This window comes from Littorina saxatilis, linkage group LG9 (genome assembly GCF_037325665.1).
Source record: "Littorina saxatilis isolate snail1 linkage group LG9, US_GU_Lsax_2.0, whole genome shotgun sequence".
Lineage (NCBI taxonomy): Eukaryota > Metazoa > Mollusca > Gastropoda > Littorinimorpha > Littorinidae > Littorina > Littorina saxatilis.
The window spans coordinates 6,692,344-6,702,065 of record NC_090253.1 but is presented as its reverse complement, the minus strand read 5'-3'; the positions used below and the strand labels follow the sequence as shown (position 1 = coordinate 6,702,065).

Sequence of the window (9,722 nt, the reverse complement as noted above, 5' to 3'; positions counted from 1 at the left end):
ACGCGCAAATACAAATTCTGAAATCTGGAGCTATTCAATAAGAATCAATTTACTTGCATCAAATCCTAATTAAAAAAAAAATGTACAGCACAATATAGGAATCTTAACTGTAGATCACTTAGTTAATGCTACGGGGTACTCTGCAACCACCTGTAAAAAACAGGTCTGCTCCGAGATAGTGAGCAGACCGAAGTTCTTGCCTGGGAAGACCATTCCTCCACGTGGACCAACACCAAAATTCAACATCTTGACTGCTCAATTCCTGTACAGAGTGGGAATTTTGTCATGAATTAATTTGTGAAAAAGTGGGAATTGTTTTCATTTCTTTAAAGCCACTGGTAGAGGGATGGCCTTGTACCATGTTCTTTCTTTATTTGGTGTTTAACGTAGTTTTCAACCACAAAGGTTATATCGCGACGGGGGGAGATGGGATAGTCGATTGTTTCTTCACAAAAGCACTAATCAAAAATTTGCTCCAGGGGTTTGTAAGGTAGTACAATGTATTACCTTACTGGGAGAATGCAAGTTTCCATTACAAAGGACTTAACATTTCTTACATACTGCTTGACTAAAATCTTTACAAAAATTGACTATATTCAGGCATGGTACTCTTCCGCCGATCGGCGGAAATCCGCCGAAAACGAAAATCCAAAAAATAAAAAGAAAAAAAATTAAAAAAAAAATCAAAAAAAAATCTGATGACTTGAGATTATTATTTTTTCTTACTCAAGCCTTGTTATCTTTCACTTATATCCCTCTCAGCTTCAAGGAGAGGGCACTAAACACATTTGAATTGGTAAAAAGTCGTCAGCTTCAGGGGGCGTTGCCCCCTGACCCCCACAAGGGGCGCTGCCCCTTGACCCCACCAGGGGGCCTGAGCGGCCCCATGGACCCCCGGCTTTATTTCAGCTGAAATTGCCATTCCTTCAGTACCATGCCTGTATATTCTATACAAGAAACACTTAACAAGGGTAAAAAGAGAAACGGAATCCGTTGGTCGCCTCTTACGACATGCTGGGGTAAATTCTTCCCCCTAAACCGCGGGGGGACCAGGGAGGGGTAAATCCTTCCCCCTAACCCGCGGGGGGACCAGGGAGGGGTAAATCCTTCCCCCTAACCCGCGGGGGGACCAGGGAGGGGTAAATCCTTCCCCCTAACCCGCGGGGGGACCAGGGAGGGGTAAATCCTTCCCCCTAACCCGCGGGGGGACCAGGGAGGGGTAAATCCTTCCCCCTAACCCGCGGGGGGACCAGGGAGGGGTAAATCCTTCCCCCTAACCCGCGGGGGGACCAGGGAGGGGTAAATCCTTCCCCCTAACCCGCGGGGGGACCAGGGAGGGGTAAATCCTTCCCCCTAACCCGCGGGGGGGTCTTGTCCCATGTAAAAGCTTGGCCAGAAAAGAGAGCCTAAAGATTTACCGGGGCAGGACTGACAGACTATTAGGGTTTAACGTCCTCTTAGACCAACTGGTCTATATTGGGACAGGTATTGGTAATACGTTGAAGATATGTGATACTTTAATTTGAACAAGCCCGCTGTGGCTGTCTTCTTTGCAGGGCCTAGCAAGTGAGTTCAGCTTACAAAGTCCCATCTCCCCCCTTTCCCTCGTCGCGATATAACCTTCGTGGTTGAAAACGACGTTAAACACCAAATAAAGAAAGAAAGAAAGCTTACAAAGGCGGGGGCCTCCTGCGGCCGGGCCGCAGGAGGCCCCCAGTGGGGTCCAGGGGCAAAGCCCCCCGAATTTGAATATTTTTTAGATTTTTTACCCAAGAGAAATAAATCTCTCGCCGAACGTGGGGATCGAACCCACGCTGATAGCGACCAACCGAGCTACGATTATTTTCCTTATTTATACAAAGCCGGGGTTTCCCAAAGCTTACATTTCTCTCTGCGCCTTTCAGTGATGAATATATTCCCGCATCTGACAGTGGGCCTAGTGCCAGCCACTGGCATCAGAAAGAAAGGTGAACGTTACCAGTATTTGGGAGTGTGCAGCTTCACAGCAACACATGTAAACCGTACACCAAAGTGCGTTATGTTACCAGTATCTGGGAGTGTGAAGCTTCATAGCAACACATGTAAACCGTACACCAAAGTGGGCCGTTTAGGTCTGTGTTGGGCTGTCTAGTACTGTGAGAGAACAACCGTACACCGAAGGGGGCTGTTTAGTACTGCGAGAGAACAATGTCGTCACAAAATTTGCCCCGAACTTTTTTAGCCACCAGATAAAACTGTACAGCCTTTTAGGATGTTCATTGCAACATCTACACAGAAAGATATTACTAAATACTGTGACATGTAGCTCATTACAGCCAGTTGTATTTTCATGAAATATGCTGTGGCTAATACTCTGTAAACATCTCAAACCATTCCTATGTAAAATCAAAATTAATCCAACAAAATTACACAACACATCAGAGACACATAGGTCTTTTACACAGTGAGTCTGGGACACCAACTAAAGTTCAAGAAAAAAAAGGTGTCGGATGTAAAAGGTAATGCTGCCAGAGAACTATAGTAGCTTATGTCTCTTCATATCCTTGTGCATCAGGATTGAGAATGCCTCAACTGACCCGAACAATCAACTCCACACAGATAGAAAACAGTAACCTATGAGATCATTTATTTTTGTCGATGAAAACCACATTTATCAATCAATAATGAACTGCTTACGTCAGCATGTGTCACAGTACTACGCCAGGTATACATGACAATTGTGATCCCATGATATACATCATTAATGCACAACACTTAATCTCATGATACATAATTAATACATAACACTCTCAAAAGTCAATAGACGGGGAAAAAAGTAATGAATAAAAATATCTGTACAGGAAATCTGTTCTTCAGTTTTTGTACAACTCTGCCCTGAAACAGTTTACCACTTGTCACTTAATTCAAAACAGAACATATTACCTGTACGATTATGGATTAAAAACTAGTAAAATCAAAATCTATTACACAAAACTCAGGTGTAATTAATCACATCAAAGGGTGGACACATTTGTGTCGTTTAGTTTTCATGGCATTGAGATTCATTACAATTTTGATTCAACTAAAATGAATGAGTAATGCAATGTTTGAATGCATATGCTCCACAACAAAAGTTGTTTACCTGCCAACAAACGCAAAGCTTTAAAAGCTTTAATAAGTTAACTTCTGAAAAAAACCATTTTGATAAAAATAGAAAAATGAAATAAAATACAAACACACCCCTCCCACGCCTACACAAAAACTACTCAAAGGCAAAATGAAAATCTCGCAAAAACCAAAGAAACATCCAATGACACCACACTCATGTAAAACTGTCCTCCGCTAATGTAAATTACAAAAATCCAGCTGAAATTCTTCAGCCAAATTCAGCTCCTGTGATGTAATCTCACAACCAGGACACCCACTAGGAATCCAGATCCAGATCCAGAGCTAATAAATTTACACCTAACTTTTGACTTCCCTTAGTTTCTCAGATGTTCAGACGTCACAGTCCGGGAAAGACGACGCATCACTGGACAACACAAAGTGTCTTTCACCAAGATCGACCTCTTGCTGAAGGGTTTCATTTTACAGTTACCATTGGTGGGATTCTTCCGGTATATGCCAAAAATCCGGATTCGATTATGGCCTTTTTTGGGGGGTTCACGATTCATGACATTTTTCAGTCCCATCCATGCAGTTAAGGCCCCCCCCCCCAAACAAAAATCTGTTTAAGGTAACATAGGCAACAAAAAAAGGGTCGGTAGGTCGGGATTTTTTTTTTCCCCAAAAAAACCCCCCATATTTTCAAGTTATTTTGCCAAAAAACACTTTTTAATTTTTTATTATAATTTTTTTCTTCCCAAATGCCAAAAAAAAGTCTAGGGTCGCGCGAAAAAATAGGGTCGGTCGGGATACCGTAAACAGACAATTTTTTTTTTTGCCTTACTTCTGAACAAAAACCAATCTGATGTTGAAGGGCAAGGAATTATGATTGAAAATCGAACTTTTTCTGATTACATGTACATCAAATCAATCAATCAATCAATGAGGCTTATATCGCGCATATTCCGTGGGTACAGTTCTAGGCGCTCTGCAGTGATGCCATGTGAGATGAAATTTTATACGGCCAGTAGATTGCAGCCATGTCGGCGCATATTTACCTTTCACGGCCTTATTCCAAGTCACACGGGTATGGTAGACAATTATTAACTGTGCCAAAGCAATTTTGCCAGGAAAAACCCTTTTGTCAATCGTGGGATCTTTAACGTGCACACCCAATATAGTATACACGGGGGGTGGTTCGGACACCGAAGAGAGTCTGCACACAAAGTTGACTCTGTGAAATAAATTTCCGCCGAACCTGGGATCGAACTCGCGCTGACAGCGGCCAACTGAATACAAATCCAGCGCGCTACCAACTGAGCTATATCCCCGCCCTGTTGTCCTTGTCTATTATCTGGACTCAAGTATACCTGTCATGACAGGCCACCTGGAGTCCATGCTTAAGTACATGTACATGCTCCAACGCCTCCGTTTGGCAGTATGCCAGTCTCTTTACACTTTCAAAAAATATTGAAAAATAAATGTATTGATATAACTCTGGTAATGCAAGCCACTCACTTTCCTCAACCGAGCATGCACCAGAAAGGCTTATCATGCATTCATGTAACATAGCATATTTTACTTTATTGCTTGAAAAATAATATACAGAACTGGCATTTACAGTTACAGTGGTACCTGTGATGAAAGGACACACTTGGGACAAGCAAAAATTGTCCCTACACTGCAGGTGGCCTGTCATGACAGGTATACTTGAGTCCAGATATGTCCTTTCTTGGGAGATGTTCTCTCATCAGAGGGGCCTCACAATGCAGGTACCACTATATAACATGACAGAGACAAATCCCTGACTTCATTATACATGCTTAAGGAGAGAAAACCAAGTAAAGAAAAGCAGCATCAATGCACATCTGCCAAGCATGTTAATAATAATAATGCAAACTTTTATAGCGCTATTCTAGAAAAATGTCTACTCTTAGCGCTTTACAATACATACATCGACCAAGCATACTATACACGCACAGGCAAAGAAACCGACCAAACATAACCAACAAACTATACATGCACAGGCAAAGAAAACGACCTGTTAACCAACATAGAGTTATATCTAGGATCAACATAAGTGAGATAATGAGTGATATGTTTGATTAAACTCTCAAACTTTCTTGTTCAACCCCCACGCATTCTGAGTATGCAAAACATATTTTGATTTTAAACTGAAGTTAAGGACAAAAAGGGGAAGAGATGTTCAGGTCAGGTTGCCTGCAAATATGTATGATAATGTTTTGCAGAGTAGTTACCCAGTCACACTAACAGGTCTCATAATTTGTCCACAATGAGTTAACAAATAAAATGCACTTATGACAGTATTTCAAAACAGAACAGGGGCAGTATACATATTTATTTCTGATATGCTAACGGTAATAGTAAATGATTCGACACGTCAAGAAAATAAAACTTGAACATGGGCAGGCTCACAAAATTGTTGATACTGATCCAACAGTTAAGATGTGAGTCAGCTTCTCACTACTTTTTACTTTTTACATGATAAAAGTGTATTACGGTATATGTTATGTATCAACAAAAAGTATAAAAGGGCCACTCCTTATAAGAAATCACCCTGATATTTTTAAATCAAAATTTTTATTCGTCTTCCATTAAGACTGTCCTTTATCGAGTGCGATTGCGAGAAGTTGACTCCGCGAAGACTTCTGTAAGTCTTTTTACAAAAAACTCAGTGCCAAAGCGTTGTGCAGCAAGCTTCAAGAAGTCCGTTAATGACAAGCTTCACTTTCAATGCCATTTATAAACAAAAAGGGTCCCAGCCTGACAGCTTTAACAAATCTGGTCACCTAAAATCAGTCCTCGTTGGTCAAAATACTCGCATGGAACACAGAAACGGTCAAAAATCTGCATGTGTTAGAGGACAGTTTAACAATCACACAAAACTATTCCACATTTTTGAAACTAATCATGATAATAAAAAACAAGTCGCGTAAGGCGAAAATACAATATTTAGTCAAGTAGCTGTCGAACTCACAGAATGAAACTGAACGCAACGCAACGCAGCAAGACCGTATAACTCGTAGCATCGTCACTCCACCGCCCGTGGCAAAGGCAGTGCACGTGGAATTGACAAGAAGAGCGGGGTATTCGTTGCGCTGAGAAGGATAGCACGCTTTTCTGTACCTCTCTTCGTTTTAACTTTCTGAGCGTGTTTTTAATCCAAACATATCATATCTATATATTTTTGGAATCAGGAACCGACAAGGAATAAGATGAAAGTGTTTTTAAATTGATTTCGAAAAAAAAATTTTGATAATAATTTTTATATATTTAATTTTCAGAGCTTGTTTTTAATCCGAATATAACATATTTATATGTTTTTGGAATCAGCAAATGATGGAGAATAAGATAAACGTAAATTTGGATCGTTTTATAAATTTTTATTTTTTTTTACAATTTTCAGATTTTTAATGACCAAAGTCATTAATTAATTTTTAAGCCACCAAGCTGAAATGCAATACCGAACCCCGGGCTTCGTCGAAGAGTACTTGACCAAAATTTCAACCAATTTGGTTGAAAAATGAGGGCGTGACAGTGCCGCCTCAACTTTCACGAAAAGCCGGATATGACGTCATCAAAGACATTTATCAAAAAAATGAAAAAAACGTTCGGGGATTTCATACCCAGGAACTCTCATGTCAAATTTCATAAAGATCGGTCCAGTAGTTTAGTCTGAATCGCTCTACACACACACACACACAGACACACACACACACGCACACACACACGCACATACACCACGACCCTCGTTTCGATTCCCCCTCGATGTTAAAATATTTAGTCAAAACTTGACTAAATATAAAAAAGATGTATGTAAAAGTACAGATCAAACATTCCATCAGATAACATGTAAGAAATACATTGTGCATCTCTGAAAAGAGTGCTGCCTTTATTTTCATCAGCCTTTTAACGCCTCTAATTTAGCTCTATAGTACCACCTTTATTTTCATCAGCCTTTTAACGCCTCTAATTTAGCTCTATAGTACCACCTTTATTTTCATCAGCCTTTTAACGCCTCTAATTTAGCTCTATAGTACCACCTTTATTTTCATCAGCCTTTTAACGCCTCTAATTTAGCTCTATAGTATTAACGCCTCTAATTTAGCTCTATAGTAATTAACGCCTCTAATTTAGCTCTATAGTAATTAACGCCTCTAATGTAGCTCTATAGTAATTAACGCCTCTAATTTAGCTCTATAGTACAACTCCCCTTTTGAGACCTCCCAAAATGTGAGAAAAGCTGGTCTCAAAACGAAGGAAGCTTAAAATAGGGGCACATTTACAGAGGATATGAAAAGAGTCTTAAAAGGACGAGAGTCTTAAAAGGGGGGTTCCACTGCTGCCTTTATTTTCATCAGCCTTTCAATGCCTTTGACTGCTGTCGATTTTAGCCCTATACAATTGTTTAGCCCTATAGAATTGCCCTAATAGATTTGTTTAGCCCTAGTAGAATTGTTTAGCCCTATAGAATTGCTTAGCCCTATAGAATTGTTTAGCCCTAGTAGAATTGCTTAGCCCTATAGAATTGTTTAGCCCTAGTAGAATTGTTTAGCCCTAGTAGAATTGTTGTTTAACCCTAGTAGAATTGTTTAGCCCTATAGTATTGTTTAGCCCCATTGAATTGCTTAGCCCTACAGAATTGTTTAGCCCTATAGAATTGCTTAGCCCTACAGAATTGTTTAGCCCTATAGAATTGCTTAGCGCTACAGAATTGTTTAGCTCCAGTAGAATTGTTTAGCCCTATAGAATTGTTTAGCCCTAGTAGGATTGTTTAGCCCTATAGAATTGTTTAGCCCTATAGAATTGTTTAGCCCTAGTAGAATTGTTTAGCCCTAGTAGATTTGTTTAGCCCTAGTAGAAGTGTTTAGCCCTAGTAGAATTGTTTAACCCTAGTAGAATTGTTTAGCCCTATAGAATTGCTTAGCCATATAGAATTGTTTAGCCCTATAGAATTGTTTAGCCCTAGTAGAATTGTTTAGCCCCATAGAATTGTTTAGCCCCAGTAGAATTGTTTAGCCCTATAGAATTGTTTAGCCCTAGTAGAATTGTTTAGCCCTATAGAATTGTTTAGCCCTAGTAGAATTCTTTAGCCCTATAGAATTGTTTAGCCCTAGTAGAATTCTTTAGCCCTATAGAATTGTTTAGCCCAAGTAGAATTGTTTAGCCCTAGTAGAATTGTTTAGCCCTATAGAATTGTTTAGCCCAAGTAGAATTTTTTTAGCCCTATAGAATTGTTTAGCCCTATAGACTTGTTTAGCCCTAGTAGAATTGTTTACTAGTAGAATTGTTTAGCCCTATAGAATTGTTTAGCCCTGGTAGAATTGTTTAGCCCTAGTAAATTGAGTTGAGAAATGATCTTGAGTTAAGGACAGTCCTTAGTTTCTATAATGCATTAGATACTTGCAAAAACAAAATACACAGGCAAACATTTCTAACTGAATGACAGTCAAAATCATGATCTTGGTGAATTCATTGTCGCGTCTGTGATTGTTCCAAATGAAAACAACCAAACTCGGCACAGAAATCTGAACTAGTGTGTTCCAGAACACTCACTTCCTGTTCATGATATTCACAATTAAACGTACCCAGTACTACCCTGTTTAAAAACTTCAAATGGCTGAGGGAGAAACTGGTATTTCCAACAAAATTCCTCATCACAACCGGTGAACAACATCTGTTTAACTCTTTCAACACGTCCACCCTATGACATGACTATACACTCAGAACGCATGCGCCAAAGCATATAAATAGCCTGCTGACAACCAAAATTGGGACATTTTGAAAAAAATATTGTATTTTGAAAAAAATATTGTAAAAAAACTAGTACATGTGGGGATTTACTTTTTGCACACAATTAAAGAAAGATTTTTCATTGTTTCAGAAATGTACTTTGTATTTGTCAAAAGGCTTGTTGTGTTTGTGTGGTATGCTATTGAAAATGTCAATAAATAGCCTGCTGACAACCAAAATTTGAAAATTTTGAAAAAAATATTGTATTTTGAAAAAAATATTGTAAAAAAACTAGTACATGTGGAGACTTACTTTTTGCACACAATTAAAGAAAGATCTTTCATTGTTTCAGAAATGTACTTTGTATTTGTCAAAAGGCTTGTTGTGTTTGTGTGGTATGCTATTGAAAATGTCAACAATTTAAATAAAAAAAAGTCCAGAGGCACCACATAAATACTACAGACATGTTTGAAAATATGCACAAAATGTTGTTAGTGAATACTCAAAAAAGAATTTACTAACCTGAATGATACAATGAGATGACTGGGTGATGACTATGATGAATATATCCATGTAGAAGAAAAGAAACACTTGCTGTCACAGTATTTACAGTGCCACAGAGCACAGCTCAACGCAAAACGCCACACCACATTCCAGGCACCAGAATCGAGTCCCATTGCGTTGGGTTTTATCCATAGAAGAAAAGAAACACTTGCTGTCACAGTATTTACAGTTTTTGTATAAATGACTTGTTTAGAACTCGGTTTATGCACGGAGAACATCCTTCTTTGTGTGCCACACTTCGAAGCACGGATCAACACAAAGCGCCACAGCCATGTGGCCACAGCCGGAACATTCCCGGCACCAGAATCGCGTCCGTCCGC

The 9,722-nt window shown here is 39.4% G+C and overlaps 1 long non-coding RNA gene across 1 annotated transcript in view; it reads right to left on the bottom strand.

Annotated features, from left to right (window-relative positions):
* The window catches only part of LOC138975188 (uncharacterized), a 214,262-nt gene that overhangs the window by 57,970 nt on the left and 146,570 nt on the right, over positions 1-9,722 (bottom strand). The window lies entirely within an intron of this gene.